Genomic DNA, 6,311 nt, shown 5'->3' with positions numbered 1-6,311 from the left:
TGCTCATTTTCTATATTAAATGTGCCCGCTGTTATTTGTAATAGATTATACACACACCACACACCTGAATATGTAGCAGCATACATGAAAGCTGGTCTAGCGTTATGACGTTTCACTCAAACAATAGTTTATGACACACCTTCATTGTAGCTGTTATTTCTGATCAGTATCAGTACTGCTGGGTACAGATTCCATGAGCATTGGCATATTGAGATATTATATTGATGCACAGTTCAGTTCAGTAGCACTATGCAGGTGGTCTGAACTGTCAGTCTTCAGGATGGCACAACCCTCAAAGCTGGGGGGGGGGGTCCAAGAGCATGGCGCTCCTGAAGATTCATCTTGAGACACCTCCATTAAGTGTACTATATTTAACTAGTTCATCTGCAGAGTGCCTGTGATTAAATTATTTCTAATACTATAGTGAGCCCTTGCGAGCCCGGTCCTCTCTCCTCCTGTACCAGTCTATGCCTTCTATTCTTGTTTTTATTATGTATACCCCTATTCACATGTAATAAATGGCACTATAATAATACATAATAATGATAGCAATAATATTTGTAGTGTGTCTTGTTTAGTAAGGCTTTGTGCTGGACAGCAGTTTTTTTTCTGAACACCAGCCGCCGTATCATCCAGTAACAGAGTGTGCTGCTAACGACACGCCACATCGGGGCCTGGGGTTACTCGTTACCCGGGCCGGCTCTGTTCTGCTCGAAGGATATCAAGGTAACAGGGCCCGTGGTTCCGTGGCCCCGGCGGTGTTTAATAAAGATAATGGTGGAGGAATTATTTATAGGGGATAATTCTTTGTGACGCTACCTGTGGTATGCGGCAACATGGATGCCGCTGCTGCTATTCAGTTTCCCCTGGGTATCGATGGTGATGCAGCTGCGTTGGTATAGCATACCTCCCAACCGTCCCGGATACAGCGGGACAGTCCCTCTTCTGAGCCTTTGATCCCGGGTCCCGCCCGTGAGGCTGATTGTCCCGGGCTCCACCCACCCACTGTAGCCCCGCCTCGCTGTTTCTCTTCATTACAGAGCCGAGCGCGCACCTACTCCTGTGACTGCTGCTGAGGTATGAATCACCCCCTGCAGCAGAGCGACCCCCCCTGCAGCAGAGCCGCCCCCCCCTGCACCAGAGCCGACCCCCCCCCCTCCCCCAGAGCGGACATCCCCAGCCCGGAGCTTCCCTGCAGCTGTTCTCCGATTCCCTGTGTGCGGCTTCTCACTGCTGCAGATACACGGGGAATCAGGAAGCTGAGGAGACCGTGCAATCAGCACTTCTCTCTCCTGCAGATAGCACTGGCCAGTAATAACCTATGCAGAGTGACATCTGCAGGCTTCTATTAGCTTACCGATCAGTGGTCTCCTGCCTGTGGAGCTGCTGGGTCCTAGCTTCCCAACAACTTCAGCTCTGCTTTATCCTGGCTCCTCTACCAGTTAAAGGGAACCTGTCAGCAGAAATTTCACAATAAAAATAATAGATTCCCCTCTGCAGCTCCTGGGCTGCTTCTAGAAAGGTTCCTGTTGTTATTGTGCCCCCTTTGAGACCTACAAATATACTTTATTACCTTTTTGTATGCAAATGTGTTTTTATGGTCACGGGGGCGGGCTGTCTGGCGTCCGTTATTCCCCCTCCTGCCGCTTTACGCAGTCCCCCATTGCTCATTTACATACACAAGGACGCCTTCCTCATGTAACTGTCCTCCCGAAGTTTTGCGCATGTGAACGCTTTTTCAGGTGATTGCGCAGGCACGAGATTATGGGCGGCGCTGTGATTGTCATCAGCAGCGTTAACCAAGTACCCGCCCATAATCTCGTGCCCGCACTTTTCCCTCTGACTCCACTGTTATGCGCAAGTGCTGGCCATATGAACCATGTTACCTATTACTGCTTGCACGAGATTATGGGCGGGTACTTGGATGACTTTGCTGATGACAATCACAGCGCCGCCCATAATCTCGCGCCCATGGTAATAGGTAACGTGGTTCATATGGCCAGTGCTTGCGCATAACGGTGGAGGCAGAGTGAGAAGCGCGGGCACGAGATTATGGGCGGGTACTTGGATGACGCTGCTGATGACAATCACAGCGCCGCCCATAATCTCGTGCCTGCGCAATCACCTCAAAAGCGTTCACACTTTGCACAGTGCTCAGTCCGGCGAGAGTGGCACTGGGCATGCACAAAACTTCAGGAGGACAGTTACATGAGGAAGGCGTCCTCATGTATGGAAATGAGCAATGGGGGACGGCGTACAACGGCAGGAGGGGGAATAACGGACGCCAGGCAGCCCGCCCCCGTGACCATAAAAACAGATTTGCATACAAAAAGGTAAGACTTCATAAAGTATTTTTTTAGGTCTCAAAGGGGGCACAATAACAACAGGAACCTTTCCAGAATGCAGCCCAGGAGCTGCAGAGGGGAATCTATTATTTTTTTTGCTAAATTTCTGGTGACAGTTTCCCTTTAAAGGGAACCTATCAGGTGCAATCTGCACTCAGAGCCAGGAGCAGTTCTGGGTGTATATTGCTAATCCCTCCCTAACCGTCCCTGTATACACTAGCATAGATCAAGGCATCTATAGAAAAAGTATTTTTAAAGAGCTTATATCTTATGCTAATTAGCGCGGGGACTAGTCCCAAGGGCGTTACTTCACTTGGCAGGTCGGCTCACATAGCGTGTTAGTACTCACACAGGGGCGTAATAACATGCCAACATGCTATGCGAGCCGACTAGCCAAGTGAAGTAACGCCCTTCGGACTAGTCCCCGCGCTCATTAGCATAAGATATAAGATCTTTAAAAATATTTGTTCTTGATCTCTTTATCTATGCTAGTGTATACAGGGACGGTTAGGCAGGGATTAGCAATATGTACCCAGAACTGCTCCTGGCTCTGAGTGCATATTGCACCTGACAGGTTCACTTTAAAAGGGAACCTGTCACCAGATTTGGGGCCTATAAGCTGCGGCCACCACCAGCGGGATCTTATGTACACATTCTAACATGCTGCATACCTCCCAACCGTCCCGGATACAGCGGGACTTTCACGCTTTACGTTGTTTGTCCCGTTGCCACGGGCGGGACGGCCGGCTCCCGGGCTCCGCCCACCCACTCTCTCTCCGCCTCCCTGCTTTTCCCTCCTACCATCCTAGTAGACGTGGCATAGAGAGGAGCGCTGCCTGTGCTGCTGCTGGTACAGTAAACTAATCTCCCCAGCGCTGATTTCCCTCCCTTCCCCCTCACCCCCGGCCGGAGCCTGTCTGTGCGGTCGGCCGGCCGCCTGTCTGTGCGGGCGCCCCCCTGCCGCCTGTCTGTGCGGGCGCCCCCGCCGCCTGTCTGTGCGGGCGCCCCCCTGCCGCCTGTCTGTGCGGGCGCCCCCCTGCCGCCTGTCTGTGCGGGCGCCCCCCTGCCGCCTGTCTGTGCGGGCGCCCCCCTGCCGCCTGTCTGTGCGGGCGCCCCCCTGCCGCCTGTCTGTGCGGGCGCCCCCCTGCCGCCTGTCTGTGCGGGCGCCCCCCTGCCGCCTGTCTGTGCGGGCGCCCCCCTGCCGCCTGTCTGTGCGGGCGCCCCCCTGCCGCCTGTCTGTGCGGGCGCCCCCCGCCGCCTGTCTGTGCGGGCGCCCCCCGCCGCCTGTCTGTGCGGGCGCCCCCCGCCGCCTGTCTGTGCGGGCGCCCCCCGCCGCCTGTCTGTGCGGGCGCCCCCCGCCGCCTGTCTGTGCGGGCGCCCCCCGCCGCCTGTCTGTGCGGGCGCCCCCCGCCGCCTGTCTGTGCGGGCGCCCCCCGCCGCCTGTCTGTGCGGGCGCCCCCCGCCGCCTCTCTGTGCGGGCGGCCGGCCGCCTCTCTGTGCGGGCGGCTGGCCGCCTCTCTGTGCGGGCGGCCGGCCGCCTGTCTGTGAAGGCGACCGGCCGCCTCACTGTGCGGGCGACCGGCCGCCTCACTGTGGCTGCCTGCGTGTCCGTGCTGGAGGCCCGCCGGCTGCCTGCGTGTCCGTGCTGGAGGCCCGCCGGCTGCCTGCGTGTCCGTGCTGGAGGCCCGCCGGCTGCCTGCGTGTCCGTGCTGGAGGCCCGCCGGCTGCCTGCGTGTCCGTGCTGGAGGCCCGCCGGCTGCCTGCGTGTTTGTGCTGAATGGGTGTGGATGGGGAGTGGATATGGGCGTGACTGTGAAATGGGTGTGGTTAGGGGGCATGGCCTAAAAATTTTTTTTTAAAAAACTTTTTTCCTCTTTTCCTTCTTTAAAAGTTGGGAGGTATGTGTATAGCACTCCACAAGTAAAGCCGAGTCCCCAGGGCTGAAGATAGTGTTGTGGAGTATTGGTGGGGTGTAGGGCCGGAGGTGCAGGGAATAACTGGGCAACACAGGAATGCAGTCACAAGGTCTTTACTTACAGTTCAGAGTTCCAGGTTACCACAACTAGTCAGAGGCTGACCTTGCAGTGCCGAGTCCTGCTGTGATGGGCCCCAGCCGATCCCCAGATAGTTCGGAGGCACAACTCAGTGCACCCTTCAGTGTCCTTTCCTGGTCGTCTTCGTACACTGACCTCGCCTTCCTGTCCTGCGCCTGCACACACAGAGCTCCGAGCCGGTGTCCGTGGACCCTCTCGGGTAGCTTGAAGCTCTATTCCTTGGCCCTATGTGGTCACCTTTTCACTGGATGTGTGTGGATGTGGCTCCAGTACTTTCAGTAGCCTACAGCGGGCTTTACACGCTACGCTTTCGCTACAGCGATCTCGTTGGGGTCACATCCGGCCGCTGTAGTGATGTCGTAGCGTGTGACTCCTAGGAGCGATTTTGGATCGTTGCAAAAACGTCCAAAAGTCGCTCCTCGTTGACATGGGGGTCCACTGCCAGTTATCGCTGCTGTCGCTGGGGCGAAGTTGATCCTCGTCCCTGCGGCATCACACATCGCTACGTGTGACGCCGCAGGAACGAGGATCATCTCCTTACCTGCCTCCGGCCACAATACGGAAGGAAGAAGATGGGCGGGATGTTACGTCCCGCTCATCTCCACCCCTCTGCTTACATTGGGCGGCCGCTTAGTGACATCACTGACGCCGAACGGACCGCCCCCTTAGAAAGGAGGCAGTTCGCCGGTCACAGCGACGTCGAAGGACAGGTAACTGTGTGTGACGGGGGTGCGTGATTTTGTGTGCGACAGGCAGCGATATGCCCGTCACGCAAAAACGATGGGGGCGGGTGTCATGCTAGCAATATCGGGCCGGATATCGCAACATGTAAAGCCACCCTTAGCTTCCAGTTTGCTAGCTGAGTTTTGAAGTTCTCCATTAGTTCTCTACATAGGCTGGTCCCCTATGCGGCCAAGTCTCTCCACACCAGTATGCCAGTGTGTAAAAGAGTCCACGGGTGTATGGCGCACTTCCCATGGTCCTAGTGTACCGCCCAGTGCTCGGCTGCAGCCGAGCCGCTCGGATCCGGGCTCGCTGGTGGGTGGCTCGAGCGTCTCCGGACCCGGGGGCCCTGTGGTCACTTCGATCTGAAAGGGGCTGGCAGTTTAGGGGACGTAGGTGTACGGCCAGAGCCGTGGTTATGTTTATGACGCCACTCACGGGATGTGGTGAAGGTGGACACCACCGCTGCAGTTATGGGGGCACCCGGGGGAGATGTTACGAAGCAAGTTGTTAACCCCTCCGTGAGCAGGGATGGTGGCCCTGGGACCCATTGGGGGTGTTTGGCGGTGAAGGGAGATGTGTGGCCGGAGGGCACTGTTTTACTCACGATTAGTAACACACACGTCTCTGGTAAACCAAGGTGATAGTAGTCGGTGCCCGCAGCCGGCTGCAGTCTGGTCCCCCACCCTGTTGGTGGTCTCTGCCTTTCTTCTGCACCTGTTTGTGTGATGATGGACTACCTGAACTTGCAATACAGGAGTCCGCTCCCCGGCTTGTGATTGTCGGAGGGGCGCTTTCCCCGCAGACGCTGGCCAGTGGGATCTCACTGCTGTGGCGGTGGCTTTTTATCTCCCTCGTTGGGCTGTAGTCTTCAGTCGGGACTTTGGGTGGGAAAGGACCTATAGTCCTAACCGAAATCAGTTAATTAGCTAGCCCCCAGTAGCTTTTGGACCTAGCTTCAGGGTCTGAGTACCCCCCTTTGTGCTCCGGTTTCCAGTCGGTTCCCCGGGTCGGTACCGGCGGGCCACTACCCTGTCCCACCGAGCCATCTTCCCGGCTCCTGCAGGCAGACACCTCTGTATGTCTCCTAGCCAAAGGTGCCCGGGCTCCAACCCTGGCACCTGTCAGTTAGCTGCAGACCTGTTACGCAGGCCTGCTTCCACTGCACTTCACCTCCAAAACTCATCTG

Source organism: Anomaloglossus baeobatrachus, chromosome 3 (genome assembly GCF_048569485.1).
Source record: "Anomaloglossus baeobatrachus isolate aAnoBae1 chromosome 3, aAnoBae1.hap1, whole genome shotgun sequence".
In the NCBI taxonomy this organism is placed as follows: Eukaryota; Metazoa; Chordata; class Amphibia; order Anura; family Aromobatidae; genus Anomaloglossus; species Anomaloglossus baeobatrachus.
This window is presented reverse-complemented; position numbering follows the sequence as displayed.